Source organism: Chiloscyllium punctatum, chromosome 15 (genome assembly GCF_047496795.1).
Source record: "Chiloscyllium punctatum isolate Juve2018m chromosome 15, sChiPun1.3, whole genome shotgun sequence".
Lineage (NCBI taxonomy): Eukaryota > Metazoa > Chordata > Chondrichthyes > Orectolobiformes > Hemiscylliidae > Chiloscyllium > Chiloscyllium punctatum.
In genome coordinates, this window is record NC_092753.1 from 57,041,823 (window position 1) to 57,058,231 (window position 16,409).

Genomic DNA, 16,409 nt, shown 5'->3' on the forward strand with positions numbered 1-16,409 from the left:
TGAATAGACAACAAGTCGCCAACCATTGGAAACAGTTATTTGATCAAATTAAATATCTTCTTATGAGCATTAGAATTACGCAAAGCATTACCACCAAATGATACCACACTCATTTCAGCTCAAGTCTGAAGTCATTAACTAAGGTCCCAAAATTACTATGCTCCCAAACTGAAGCACCACAATGACAGCATGCAGTCAGCATTATCTACAGGAGACAATAACAGAAAACAACACAAAAACAGGCAAAATTGTTTAACTGTCTATATTTCTCCCAAACTGATGGTATGGATAAAAATTCCTTTGGTCTAGAAAGTAAACCATAAGACACTTTTCAAATGTATTGGAACAGCAATCATGCCTTTTAAAAAATCAAAAACAAGTGTGAGGAAAAACATTGAAAAAGTTGCAAAGTAGTCTGCAGCCCAGAGGATGCACGGACACCAGGCTCTCTAGACCTAGAGCTGCTCAAAGTCATCCTCCAAAGTTAGCAGTGATGTAGTTTCTGGATAAAACACTTCAACCAGTATGATATAGTCTGACTCTTCCCTTTATGTTAGTCCTTGTAACATGTACCATGAAGGCTGGGTTCTTCTTGAGCCAAATGCCTTAAAATTTATTAACATTAATTATCTCCACCATTATAAGATCTCAGACGTACACATAGTCTGGGGTTTGGGCTTATTACTGCTACTCTAACTACAATAACCTTTATTCAAGGTGATGCTTCCTTTGTACCTACCTTTAGATAGGAACATCACATGTCGCAATGTCATCTGTCTGAAAGGTACACTATCTACCTGGTCTGAAATCTATGCAATAATACGACAAGCAATCTTCCCCAGTGAAAGTCTGCAGCCTTTCACAGTCTGCTGTGATCACTGAACCATGAGGAAACTGAAGTCACGCAGAAGACAGGCACCAAGGATGAGCACAATGGTTATTAATTCTGTATGCGTTACCCAATTTAAAAAGTTAATAGCAATCTTTAGATTTGCTTTTGGTGACAGGCTATATTTTTGTGATAGAACCAATTATGTTATCAGAAACATGGTCGAGAATGTGATGCTGGAAAAGCACAGCAGGTCAGGCAGCATCCGAGGAGCAGGAGAATTGACATTTTGGACATAAGCTCTTCATCAGGAAACAGGATAATGTAATTTTTAAAATTATTTTCAGGATGTGGGTGTCACTAGCTAGGCCAGCATTCATTGCCCATTCCTAACTGTTCTCAAGAAAGTGATTGTGAGCTACCTTTCTGAACTGCTGCAGTCCATTTGGGTGGGTGTGAGGTGGGGTGGGGGCTGGGGGTGGAATGCGTTTGGGGAGTGGATTTCCATGATTTTGAGGGTACAGCAGTATTGCTCCAAAGCAGGATGATGTGGTGTATTTTGATCTGGAAGTTGTAGGTGATGATATTCCCATGCATCTCCTGCACTTGTTCTTCGAGATGTCAGAGCTCGCATGCATGGAATATGTTACTAAAGGAGCCTTGGGAGTTACTGGTGCTGTGCATTTCTGGTGAAGGGAGTGAACAGTGAAGATACTACACAGGAATACTAATTACGAGAGCAGCATTGTCCTAGATGGTGTCAATCTCCTTGAGTGTTGTTGCAGCTCCAACCTTCCAGGCACATGGAAAGTATTTCATCACACTCTTGATTTATACCTTGTGTATAGTTGATAGTCATTGAGCAATTAGATGAACTACTCACTATAGAATTCCTAAACTCTGATTTGCTATTGTGTCCACAATGCTTAATAGCTGGCTCAGTTCAGTTTCTGGTCAATGGAAACACCTAAGATGTTGATGATGGGTGATTAAGCATTGGAAATGTCATTGAATGCCTTGTCATTTTCACTGATTGGTTATGTTCTGCCATTTTTAAGGATTCTGATATTTGTGAAGTCTCACCTTCCTTTTAGTTATTCAATCATTCACCATCACCCATGAATGGATTTGGCAGGACTGCAGCGCCTAGGTCTGGTCCATTGGTTTTGAGAGCTCTGGCTTAGTTCTGTTTATTTCAAGTTTTGTGGCAGTCAGTTTTACAGGGAGCTGATTAAGGATTGTTAGTGGCAGTGGGGTTACTGATATCATTTGTGAACAATCTGAACATGTAATTTGCCAAAAATATTGTGCATGCTCCTCCCGCTAGTCTGTGCAAGAGGAAAGCTGATGAATGTGTTTTTCATTGATTCATTACCCTATAGCACAGTGCACTGAAAACTACATGGTGTTGTTTATATCTCCAATAGCAGTCTGAACAAGAGGCATGAAAATTAGAACTACCATCAGTTTCACAGCTGCAGACAATTATGCAGTTCATCTATTTTAAGGATACAGTCATGGCTGCAGAAGTACATTGATTTCTGTTATAACATCTTTTGTAAACTGAACACATCTTATGCACTCATTGTTGCTGAAGTTAAACTCTGCAAATTGCTCCCTGAAGATCCTCTTTGGATATGGCCGCCCGCTAAGTACTTTGCTCCTCCTCCTCCTACTCTTTCTTCAGGCAGTTGATTCTATTTTGTATCGGTTTGCTTTCATTTTGCAGTCATGTTCATGTAAGAGGCAAGTGTACCCTGTCATGCATATCTTGAAGTCATGTTTTGAGCACAATATTTTAAAAGGCATTAATGTACTGCACATCCAGCCAAACTTGTACCTAGAAAATCCTGCTTAAATTTAGTAAGTGTAGAATATGTTCTAAGATATTTAAAATTGCACCAAGGGCCAAACAAAGACATAACTCAGCAATTAACCTGCAAGCATTACATTATCCTTTTAAATAGAGTGGTACGAGAATCCTTCATGGTGTTAAACATTATTTTCAGTTATAGAGTCATAGAGATGTACAACATGGAAACAGACCCTTCGGTCCAACTCATCCATGCCGACCAGATATCCCAACCCAATCTAGTCCAACTTGCCAGTACCTGGCCCATATCCCTCCAAACCCTTCCTATTCATATACCCATCCAGATGCCTTTTAAATGTTGCAATTGTACTAGACTCCATCACTCCCTCTGGCAGCTCATTTCATACACATACCACCCTGTGCGTGAAAAAGTTGCCTCTTAGATCTCTTTTATATCTTTCCCCTCTCACCCTAAACTTATGCATTCTGGTTCTGGACTCACCCACCCCAAGGAAAAGACTTTGTCTATTTATCCTATCCATGCCCCTCATAATTTTATAAACCTCTATAAGGTCACCCTTCAGCCTCTGACGGTCCAGGGAAAACAGCCCCAGCATGTTCAAACTCTCCCTATAGCTCAAATCCGCCAACCCTGACAACATCCTTGTAAATCTTTTCTGAACACTTTCAAGTTTTACAACACCTTTCCGATAGGAAGGAAACCAGAATTACACGCAATATTCCAAAAGTGGCCTAACCAATGTCTTGTACAGCCACAACATGGCCTCATACTTTGACCAATAAAGGAAAGCATACCAAACACTTTCTTCACTATTCTATCTACCTGCGATTCCACTTTCAAGGAGCTATGAACCTGCAATCCAAGGTCTCTTTGTTCAGCAACACTCCCTAGGATCTAATCATTAAGTGTATAAATCCTGCTAAGATTTGCTTTCCCAAAATGCAGCACGTTACATTTATCTAAATTAAACTCCGTCTCCCACTTCTCAGCCCATTGGCCCATCTGGTCAAGATCTCATTGTTATCTGAGGTAACCTTCTTCGCTGTCCACTTCACCTCCAATTTTGGTGTAATCAGCAAACTTACTAACTATACCTCTTAAGCTCACATCCAAATCATTTATATAAATGATGAAAAGTAGTGGACCCAGCAACGATCCTTGTGGCACTCCACTGGTCACAGGGCTCTAGTCTGAAAAACAACCCTCCACAACCACACTCTGTCTACTATCTTTGAACCGGTTCTGTGTCCAAATGGCTAGTTCTCCCTGTATTCCATGAGATCTAATCTTGCTAACCAGTTTCCATGGGGAACCTTGTTGAACACCTTACTGAAGTCCATATAGATCATGTCCAGTGCTCTGCACTCATCAATCCTCTTTATTACTTAAAAAATCTCAATCAAGTTTGTGAGACATGATTTCCCGTGCACAAAGCCATGTTGACTATCCCTAATCAGTCCTTGCCTTTCCAAATACATGTACATTCTGTCACTTAGGATTCCCGCCAACAACTTGCCCACCACCGATGTCAGGCTCACTGATCTATAGTTCCCTGGCTTGTTCTTACCACCCTTCTTAAACAGTGGCGCCACGTTAGCCAACTTCCAATCTTCCAGCACCTCAACTGTGATTGATGACTGTAAATGACCTCAACTGTAAATATTGATGATACAAGTACCTCAGTAAGAGGCCCAGCAATCACTTCCCTAGCTTCCCACAGAGTTCTAGGGTACACCTGATCAGGTTCTGGGTATTTATCCAGTTTTATGCGTTTCAAGACATCCAGCACTTCCTCCTCTGTAATATGGATATTTTTCAAGATGTCACCATCTATTTTCCTACATTCTATATCTCCCATGTCCTTTTCCACAGTAAATACTGATGCAAAATACTCATTTAGTATCTCCCCATTTTCTGCGGCTCCACTCAAAGCTCGCCTTGCTGATCTTTGAGGGGCGTTATTCTCTCCTTAGTTACCCTTTTGTCCTTAATGTATTTGTAAAATCTCTTTGGATTCTCCTTAACTCTATTTGCCAAAGTTATCTCGTGTCCCCTTTTGCTCTCCTAATTTCTCTCTTAAGTATACTCCTACTGACTTTATACTCGAAGGATTCACTCGTTCTATCCTGTCTTTACCTGACATATGCTTCCTTCTTTTTATTAACCAAATTCTCAATTTCTTTAGTCATCCAGCATTCCCTATACCTACCAGCCTTTCCTTTCACCCTAATAGGAATATACTTTCTCTGGACTCTCGTTGTACAAGGTTAAAACAGAACATTGGCTGGAATTGTTGTTGAAAAATAGCAGTATGGTTCCAAATCAGCCTTACAAACTCACTCATACCATTACATTCCTGCTTGCATTGTCATCTTTATCCAATGGTGTCCTGTACACATTCCCAAGAATACCAAGGCTCATTTTCAAGTGGACATACAGCCCCTAACAACAGGCACTTCAAAGACCAAGTTTAACCATTTGCCTTGTTTAGGGTAATGAAACAGTACAATCTTAGATTAGAATAGATTACTTAAGTGTGGGAAAAGGCCCTTTGGCCCAACAAGTCCACACGGACCCGCTGAAGCACAACCCACCCAGACCCATTTTCCTACATTTACCCCTTTGCCTAACGCTACAGGCAATTTAGCATAGCCAATTCACGTAACCTGCACATTTTTGGACTGTGGGAGGAAACCCACGCAGACACAGGGAGAATGTGCAAACTCCATACAGTCAGTCACCTGAGGCAGGGAACTGAACCCAGGTCTCTGGCGCTGTGAGGCAGCAGTGTTAACCACTATACCACTGTGCCGCCCAAGGTGGATTGCTAGAATGACTCACAAGTTGCTTAAGTGGAAAACAGAAGATTGTTAATGAGAGAAATCAAAAATGAAGTTCATATGCCATTATGTGAAGAGTTGAAAGGGTGGAGAAAAGGCTGCAGGGAGATGTAAAGGAAGAAAATTTGGCAAAGGTTTTAATAGCTTAGAAGGATAAAAGAAAACAAATGCCATAGCTGAAACTATTAACCTGTCTATTCAGTTTTATACGTGTTGCCTGACGCACTGAATGTTTTTAGCATTTTCAATTTTAATAAATCATTTTCATTTAGTAAGATAAAAAAAAGTCAACATATGGCAATCATTCTGTGGCCTGGTGATTACAGGAATAACCAAACTGAAATCATGAGCACTAGCAGTTTTTTGTTACTCCATTTTACTATGTGAACCTCATCAATCAATGTAACATTACAGCCAAGCTTGATCTTATTTGAGCTTTCCATCAAATCAACTGATAATGAGCAATTTTAGTTGATTTTTTCTTTCTGGCCAAAACTATTAAGCCAATTTTAGGATCTTTAGCAGCATGATAACCAAAAGTAACCAAACACAAGCCAGGGTCCAAAATTTGCTTCAACCAGACCTGTATGGTGTAGTCCCAGGGATCAAATTGCTTACTGGAATGTTGGATGTTAGTGCCCTTCACAATTCTATATGCTTTGGAAACTTGGACAACCTGCAGGAGGCACCTTAATGCATTGGAGAAATACTATCGACAGTGCTTTCATAAGATTCTCCAAATCCAGTCGTCATCCAACAGCAGTGTCCTCTCCCAAGCCAACAGTCCCAGTGTGGATATACTCATCACCAAAAAATCACCTACCCCTGGCAAGATATGTCATTCCTATCTGACACTAAACGCCCAAAGCAACTGTTCCAAACTAAGCTCTGTTGTGTCAGGAAGCACACAGGGGCAACAGAAATGCTTTAGGGTTGTCCTCAAGTACCTGTGAACAGTTCAAACATACCTGTCAATTCATGGAAGGTCACAGCTTCTGGCCAACCAAAATAGAGAAGTTTCATTCAAATGACATTGAAGAATTTTGTCATTAACACATAGTGGTGAGGCAGAGTCCTCCACGAGACCACACAATACTCTAAACTGTATGGTTCTTCAAGTAGCACCCTCCCCACAAAACGGAAGATTCTGCAGATCATGATTTAGACTTACCGGCCATTTCAGAAAGAGAGTGGAGAACTTCATGCTTAGTTCTGGAAAACTGCCTAAGAAGAAAACACAACACTTGTTTAATTTGTATAAAACCAGAATATGAGTCCATTTTTCACATACATACACTGAATTTTCAGAGAAAATCTTATGTTGTTAAATATCCTGCCTCATTATAATCTAAATTCCACCCTAGAACATAGCAGTTATTAATTTTTGAGGATGTTACATTGCTGAAGGCATTTTGGACTGTAAATTAGTTGGAACCAACTACAGTGTTATACTTGAAGCTGTCAGCTACCTAATGATAAATTTTAAAGAGAAAAAAGTCAACTTGTATTAAGTTCTAATCAGCTCTGCAGCAATTTAATATATTTCTCAATTTCCAATAATGTTACCTTTATGCCAACAAAATATGTGACAAAATGTCTTTAGAAATGCAGGCATGGACCTCTGAGCTGACACATGACATTAATTTGTCTCTTAACTACAATATGACTGACATCCTTTAATGCTAAGCAAAGCTTGTACAACCCCATGTTCACAGCAGCACTGACTGTGCTCTAGATTATCCCTTCTTATTCTGGTTAATAAGTGAAAGTTGGGAAGTAAGTGATGAGGCACAACTTGTGCAGAACTAGGTATCCTGTCCCTCTCTCCAACCATGTTATCCAAATGCAGCTATGTCATTGGTATCCACACAATAAGATGAACAATTTCTCAGGTACGCCAAATCCAAAATGAAAGGGCAAATATCCATATATCAGTTACTTCCAAATCATCAAAAACTGATGAAAGGGACCAACAAATGTGAAATCAAGTGATATCTAGGCCAAGGCTTTCCTATTTGCTTTTTAAAACATGGTGGCAGGTAGCATACAGCAGGAGACACCCCCACTGTCCAAAAGAGAAACCCCTCAGGATCTTGTCACTCAGTAATTAGCCACCATGCTTCTCACTTCTCGGAATAGTGATATCCTGTTGTGTGGAGACTACCAGCCAATCAGATGCCAGCAGTCATGGATAGCATCCACTTCTGAGACCAAGGCAGCTGGTAGCTTGGCAATGCTGAAGTTCTGGTACAGCAAGTGATGACTTCAAATTCATTTAAATGTCAAATTTTCATTGAAATGATAAAAACACTGCTCATATTATTCAGAAAAATCTTGTCACCAGTTATGCCACTGTTATTTTTCTGCTCTTAGCTATTTCGCCTCCATTTCCCACCCCAGCACATCTCTACTGCTCAGTCTTAGGAGCATAAACCATTCAACCTATTGAGCCTGCCCCCCATTTTAGACCATGACTGATCACTTCACTTAGACTGCTCAAGTCCTCTTGAAGCCTTGTATATTCTCCTCATAGCTTATCTGCCCACACAGTTTGGTGTCATCAGTACATTTGGAAATATTACAAATTATTCCCACATCTAAATCATTTATGTAATTTGTGAACAGATGTGAACCTAGCACTGATCCATATGGTACACCAATAATAAGAGCCTGTCGGTTTGAGATTGATTTTGTCCCAACTCTCTACTTTCTATCTATGTCCGTCTTATAACCCCAGCAATTACAGACCAGTCAGTTTAGCTTTTGGTGAGAGGGAAACTTCTAGAAACAATTACTTGGAATATAATTATTAGTCACATGGAATAAGGTGGATTGATTAGGAAGTGTTGGCCTGAACCTCCAAAGGGAAACCCATGTTTATCTAACTCACTGGAGTTTTTTTGGAAAGGTAATAGAAAGGCTTGATAAAGGTAAGTCTGTTGATATAGTAATCATGGATTTCTGGATGGTATTTGATGTGGTGCCACACAACAGACTTATGAGCAAAGCTAGAAGTCATGGTATAAAAAAGGCAGTAACAACATGGATATAAAATTAGCTGAGTGATAGGAAACATAGAGTACTAGTCAATGGATATCTTTTGAGCTGGGGGAAGGTTTGTAGTGGAGTTTTCCAGGAGTCAGTATTGGGTCTTTTGCTTTTCCTGATTTATATTAATAATCATAGAATCTCCACAGTGTGGAAACAGGTCATGTGGCCCATTGAGTCCACACTGACCTTCTGAATAGAATCCCGCCCAGACCCACCCTAGACTTGTAGCCCCACACTTCCCATGCATAATCCACTTGACCTGCACATGTTTGCAATGTGGAAGGAAAGCAGAGCATCCAGAGGTAACCCACACAGACACAGGGAGAATATGCAAACTCCCCACAGGAAGTTGCGTGAGGATGGAATTGAACCCAGGTCCCTGGCACGAGGCAGCAGTGCTAACTACTGAGCCACTATGCCACACAAAACACCATGCCACCCATTTGGACGATCTGGATCTTGGTGTTCAGGGGACAATTTCAAAGATGGCAGATGACACTAAATTTGTATGGATTATAAACTGTGAGGAGGACAATGTGAAACTTCTAAAGGACATTGACAAATTGGTGGAATAGACAGATTAGTGGCGAATGAATTTCAATCCAAAGAAGTATAAGATGATGCTCTTTAGTAGGATGAACCTTGGAAGATAATATAAAGCAGGGTCTACAATTCTAAAGGGAGTGCAGATGTAGAGATTTATGCATAAATCATTGAAGGTAGCAAAAGAGATAGAGAGAACAGTTAATAAATCATGCACGACTTTGGCTTTATTAATAGGGCATAGAGTACAAGAGCAAGACACTATTTAAACCTGAACTGAAGCATTGGGTGCAGTTGTGGGTGCCACATTATAGGAATGAGATGCATTGGAGACAGTGCAGATGCAACTTACATGAATGGTTCTAGGAATGAGACTCTGTTTATGAGGATAGTTTAAAGAAATTGTGACTGTTCTACTTGGAGAGAAGAAGGCTGAAAGGAGATTTGATAGAGATTTACAAAATCATGAGTAGGCTGGATAAACATAGAACATAGAAAAGTACAGCACAGAACAGGCCCTTAGGCCCACAATATTGTGCCGAAGTTTAATCCTAATGTAAAATATAATAATTTAACCTGCACACCCCTCAACTCACTGCTATTCATGTGTATGTCCAGCAGTCACTTAAATGTCCCTAATGACTTTGCTTCCACCACCACCGCTGGCAATGCATTCCATGCATTCACAACCTCTGACGTCTCCTCTGTACCTTTCTCCTAATATCTTAAAACTATGACCCCTCCTATCAGTCAATCCTACCCTAGGAAAATGTCTCTAGCTATTGACTCTATCTACTCCTCTCATTATCTTGTACACCTCAATCAGGTCTCCTCTCTTCCTCCTTCTCTCCAGACAGAAAAGTCTGAGCTTATTCAACCTTTTTTCATAAGGCAAGCCCTCCAGTCCAGGCAATATCCTGGTAAACCTTCTTTGCACCCTCTCCAAAGTCTCTGTATCTTTCCTATCATAGGGTGACCAGAACTGGACACAATATTCCAAGTGTGGAACTTGTAGAGCTGTAGCAAAACTTTGCAACTCTTAAACTCGATCCCCCTGTTAATGAAAGACAAAACACCATATGCTTTCTTAACAACCCTATCCACTTGGGTGACAACTTTGAGGGATCTACGTACTCGCACACCTAGATTCCTCCACACTGCCAAGAATCCTGTCTTTAATCCTATATTCAGCATTTGAGTTCGACCTTCCAAAATGCATCACTTCGCATTTATCCAGGTTGAACTCCATCTGCCATTTCTCAGCCCAGCTCTGCATCCTGTCTATGTCACGCTGCAGCCTGATGCTATCAGCGGCACCTCCAACCTTTGTGTCATCTGCAAATTTACTAACCTACCCCTCAACCTCCTCATCCAAGTCATTTATAAAAACTACAAAGAGCAGAGGCCCAAGAACAGAGCTCTGCAGGACCCCACTCATCACTGACCTCCAGGCAGAATACTTTCCATCTACAACCACTCTCTGTCTTCTGTCAGCCAGCCAGTTCTGAATCCAGATAGCCAAATCCCCCTGTATCCCATACTTCCTGACTTTATGAATGAGCCTACCATGGGGAACCTTATCAAATGACTTACTGAAGTCCATATACGCCCTATGCACTGCTCGACCTTCGGCAACCTGTCTTGTCACCTCCTCAAAGAACTCAATAGGATTTGTGAGGCATGACCTGCTCTTCACAAAGCCATGCTGACTGTCTTTAATCACACTATGCTTTGCCAAATAGTCATAAATCCTATCCCTCAGAATTCTTTCCAAAACTTTGCTGACCACAGCCGTAAGACTGACTGATCTGTAATTGCCAGGGATTTCCCTGTTGCCCTTCTTGAAAAGAGGAACAACACTTGTCTCCTTCCAATCCTCCGGTACAACTCCCGTGGAGAGTGAGGAGGCAAAGATCCTCGTCAGTGGCTCAGCAACCTCCTTTCTCTCTTCCTGGAGCAGCCTTGGATAAATCTGGCCCTGGGGACTTATCAATCTTAATGTTTTCCAAAATTTCCAGCGCATCAACTTCATCAATCTTGATCTGGTTAAGCCTGTATCCCAGTTCCTCAAAGTTTTCATTCACAACAAGGTCCCTTTCATTGGAACCAAAGCAAAAAACTCATTTAGGGCTGCCCGTATCTGCTCAGACTGCACACAGAAGTTCCCTCCGCTATCCATGATCGGCCCTACCTTCTCCCTGATCAGTGTCTTATTCCTCACGTATGAGTAAAGTGAATAGGGAGAAGCTGTTCCAGTCACAATGAGACAGCATTGATTTAATGTGATTTGCAAAAGTATCAAGGGTGAAGTGAGGAAACATTTATCACACAGTAAATAAATAGGATATGAAATATGCTGCCTGGAAATGTGGTGGAGGTAGATTTATTGGAGGCATTCAAGAGGGAAGGTTATTTGGATAGATATAGTGTATAGGGATAAAAGGGAAGAAACAGAAGATTGCCACTAGGTAATGATGCTTATTTGAAGAATGAGCAGAACAATCTTTCTGTACTGTAACAAGTCTGGGATTAACAAATTCTCAATCCATAGTGGTACCTTCCCTCAATCCCGTGTGCTCTATTTTGCTGATTTCCTGTGTGGGCCTTATCAAAAGCCTTCTGAAAATCTAAATGTATCACATGCATTGGTTCTCCTTTACCTATTGTACAAGTAACATCCTCAAAAATCTCCAAAACATTTGTCAAACGTAATTGCATTTTCATAAACGCATATTGATTTTGCCCATTTTTAATCTTTTTCTAAATGATCTGTTATCACATTCTTTATAATAGATACTAACATTTTCCCTAATACATCAAATTTAATGGTCTACTGCTTCCTTTCTACCTTCTTTCTACCCTCCCTCCTTCTATTTTTCTACTTTGCACTCAGGTCAAGCCTGAACTTACTAAACCAAGCTGCTCTCTCCACCTCTCACTATTTGTCAAAACGTTCTTCAAGAATCCATCTAGTCCTTCCTTGTGAGCAGTAACCCAGCTGACTGCTTCTTCTATTGACAAGTTTCCCACCCTGTGGAGTTACTGGGGACTAATCCTACCAACTTTCTGTCATTCAGTTCAGAACCTTTGAACTCTGCCAATAGGTTAATAATAATTTCCCCAATCCTTATTTCCTCACAAAATATCCATTCACCCATTGACTAAGCCCTGATCTAGAATGAATTTATTGCTATGTAGTGATTTTGATGCTATATATCCAGTTTGCCAATATCACAAAAATAGGCAGTGTACATGCTGTCTCTGTTTTACTGCTCCTACTGAAGCCTCACTATCCTTTTATACCTTCTAATATCCACAAGAAATTGCTTTGATGTCAATATAGCCCTCAGATCCAAGTGTCTCCAACTCCTCTGGGAACTCATTGTCTTTACACTATTACTTCTACTTTAAAAAACTTTGAACGACAGCAACTACAGTCTCCTAATTTATCTCCAAGTTATCTTTCATCTGTTCCTATTCCAACTTTTGTACTAAATACCTGTCATCCTGCTATTTTCAATCTCCGTCTTCCCACCTGTGATGTCATTGATCTATGCTCATCTTTATCTTCAATCTGTTCATGACCTCACCTACCCCTATTTATGACTAACCTCTCAAGATGACCATCTCATGTGACTTTCATTGTAATGACTTCTGTCACAGGTAAAATCAACTCTGAACACTCCTAGCATCGCTCACCAGCCATTCATCTTTACTCTCTCTTGCTCCTCATCAAACCTTTGTTACCAGAAAATTAAACTCTGACTATAATATATAATGAAATAATCTGATGGCCGTCTGCCAAAGCTGAAGAAGATTTCCATTCCTTACCATCTAAACTGTCTGCATAACAATTAAAAATAATGGAAAATATATCATATTCTCATTTTCTCAATCAGCAATGTTTAGAATTTTGTCATATTATTCTTCTCAAACTTAGAATGAAATTGCCACAATCAAGAAATTAGTTTTAATAATATTAATAGACAAGCTGACCACTATTTGGACTCTACTGAAATGTATTGGTGTTGTAAGATGTCATACACAAATATCAAATGTGATATTGTCCCCCATGTAGTAAAGAATTTACTTATTCATGCAGAAATATGAAATTAGAAGACTTGAATAAAAATATCCCTTACTTTGTGCCAATTCCTATATACCAGTTAGTTATGGATACAAAAGGACAGTTTTGTGAAAGACCAGTCAAGAACAATGAACTGAAGCTTCCATTGCTGGATTGTAAGCAGAAAATATATCAATATTCTCCATGATGTGCTATTTTATCATGACAGTATTAGATATCAGAAAGTAACTCACATTTGAATTATTGCTTCTATAGAGCATGCTAAGCTCAAGTCACTTTATTACTTACAGTAGAAATAAGTAAGAAACTTCCTAATATGCACCTTAGCTTTTAAGATGCCCTAATCTCCAAAATGTAATAATTGTATGTTTTCTGCTTAACAGTGCAAAATCCTTCACTTGCACCACATGGTTCCTGTTTTGCTTTTTCACAGTTTACAGTAATTACTCACCTGTTTCAGGAGTCAGTGGGTTATGTCTCTGTGAGCTGGTATGAAATCACAGCAAGAATCTTTCACAGAAATAATCATTTTAGTAAAAACTGCAATTTTATTTATACAAAACAGAAAGTCTGCCACACAGGACTGAGGGCACGCAAAACCTTGAGGATAAATCAGAAACAGCATCCAATTATTGGTTACCCAGCTCTAAGTTGAAAATGTGTATTAAGAACCAGAATGGTAACATGAGTTAGAAACTCAATTCCTAGCTGGTTCAAACTTGAAGCAAGCCAGCAACAAACCCACCTGCTTTGGCGAGAGGCTGCTAAAATATGCAATTTGGGCTCCAAATCAATTTTAGAAATCCAATTGCCTATGGAATTAGATGCAAGTTATTGATCAGATTTGGAATTTGGCTGCAAGGCAGGAGATAGAGAGTAAATATAATGTTCAGTATTCTAATTGGATAAATATGGCGCCTCATGGCGATATGTGCTGAGACCTCAATTGTACAAATGATATTCAAATCTTTGGGCCTAAAAAAATATATATTTTAAAATGAAAACTAAGGAACAATGGTGGTCCAAAATGTTTTCTGCAACTCTGGATGGCTTTGGATCCATCATGCCGACTGCAAGTGGATGGTGCTGCTGTTCCACTGACTTCATATTCATATCAGCTGGTGCTTTAAAATTCCTCTCACACAAAAGCACAACAAGCATCAATAGCATGTGCACAACCAAGCTCCATTACCAGAGATTATAAGATTTCTGACTGAGTACATCATTAGCTGCTAACATGTGGTCCAGAAGATGGTACATTCTTATTGACTCAATTATACATATCTCTGCAGTGTTCACGATGCAGGAATAGCAACATTCATAAAATCACTTTCCTACATGATTGTTGTAACTGTCATAATGAAAAGTCTAAATACTGCTGGTATGCCCAGTGACAAAATATGCTATCCACAACATCATACATGCTCTGTGTTCATACGGAAGCCTCTGGGATTGACCTTTTACTTTTGAAAGTACACTCGGTTAGACTCAGAAAGTACCTGACTCTGCGTCCGTGAATACCAGAAAATTGTAATGGAGGTGAGGACAGGATAGTGGGTAAGTCACCTTTTGCATTTGATGTGTCAGACTCCCCCCATTCCTCCAACACAATCCCCCTCCTCCACCTCCCCCTTCCCCCCGCTCCACCAAAATGACTATATTTAATTTCAATAAATCAAATACAAACAAGTTAGCAAACATGTGATATGCTATTGTTGTCACTGCACAAACCACAGTTTACTATGTGTGTCTTTTTAATTCATGGAAAAATATTGAGTTTCATTAAGGCCTTGAGACGTTAAGAAAATTATTGAAGCTACTAGTTTCTGAGAAAATGTTTGAAACATTGCCAAGCCACTTAATTCCTTCACCTCTGTACGCTTTTAGTTTTTAAAGTGGAGGAGTCATTTTTGTAGTGACCTTGCTACAAGAAAGAATCCTCTGCAGTGGCCTGTGAACAATAAAGATTATTGTCGCATCTCCACTATTACTAAATCAAACACTCCTAACAATACTCTTGGCCACTATCTTGGTAATTTGGACAACAATCAACAGACAGGAGTGTACGCTCCCAGTTGGAGAACACTTCAGCAGTCCAGGACATTCGACCTCGGACCTTCGGGTGACCATCCTCCAAGGTGGACTTCGGGATAGGCAGCAGTGAAAAGTGGCCAGGCATAGGCTGATAGCCAAGTACGGTACCCACAGGGATGGCCTTAACCGAGACCTTGGGTTCATGTCACATTACAGGTGACCCCATTGCACTAACACACACACGCACACGCACACTCACACACCCACAGACACACACACACACTCCCACACTCACATGTGCACCCTGTCACAGACTTAGACCCCTTTACACTCACACACATACATACACAGTCTGTCTCACAGACACTCACAACCCCCCACCACACACACACAAACATGCATGCACATATATGTTTGTGGGGTGAATTTGTATTTGCAGAGCTACATATGTACTTTGCTCAAAAACTTATGTAAGATTCTGTTAATTCACTTTTTAGATTAGCATCAGTCTAAACATCATGGCACAGACAGCAGCACACAGAAGGCTAATACCTTCAACACATTATCTGGGCTGACACCAATTGTTAAAGTTCACCTGAGAATGTAACTTTAAAAAAAAAGTTTTGCGATTTACACATGAAAGAACTCAAACTAACAAGGTCATTCTAACGGATGAGAGACTTAAAAAACAATCACGGTATTTTTCAATGAATAATATCAGTTACATCACACTGTAAACTTTTACTATAAATTCTGCGTCTTACAATTGTGTACTCCAAAACCACCTGATGAAGGAGCGGTGCTCCAAAAGCTTGTGCTTCCAGTTAAACCTGTTGGACTATAACCTGGTGTTGTGTGATTTTTAACTTTGTACACTCCAGTCCAACACCGGCGTCTCCAAATCGTGACTTTTATAACAAGATTGAAAATCACACAATACCAGGTTATAGTCCAACAGGTTTAATTGGAAGCACACTAGCTTTCAGAGCAACGCTCCTTCATCAGGTGATAGTGGAGGCTCGATCGTAATACAGAATTTATAGCAAAAATTTACGGTGTGATGTAACTGAAATTATATATTGAAAATTGATTGTCTGTTCAGCCTTTCATCTGTTAGAATACAGTGATAGTTTCACTTCTTTCATGTGTAAATCACAAAACCTTTTTTTAAAGCTGCATTCTTGGGTTAG

At 40.0% G+C, this 16,409-nt stretch overlaps 1 long non-coding RNA gene across 1 annotated transcript in view; it reads right to left on the reverse strand.

The window, feature by feature from the left end:
• LOC140486277 (uncharacterized) overlaps positions 1–16,409 on the reverse strand; it is a 361,646-nt gene that overhangs the window by 221,757 nt on the left and 123,480 nt on the right. Inside the window, exon 4 of the long non-coding RNA XR_011962544.1 lies at positions 6,676–6,728. This is a non-coding gene — a long non-coding RNA (uncharacterized lncRNA). The remainder of the gene's footprint in view (positions 1–6,675; positions 6,729–16,409) is intronic.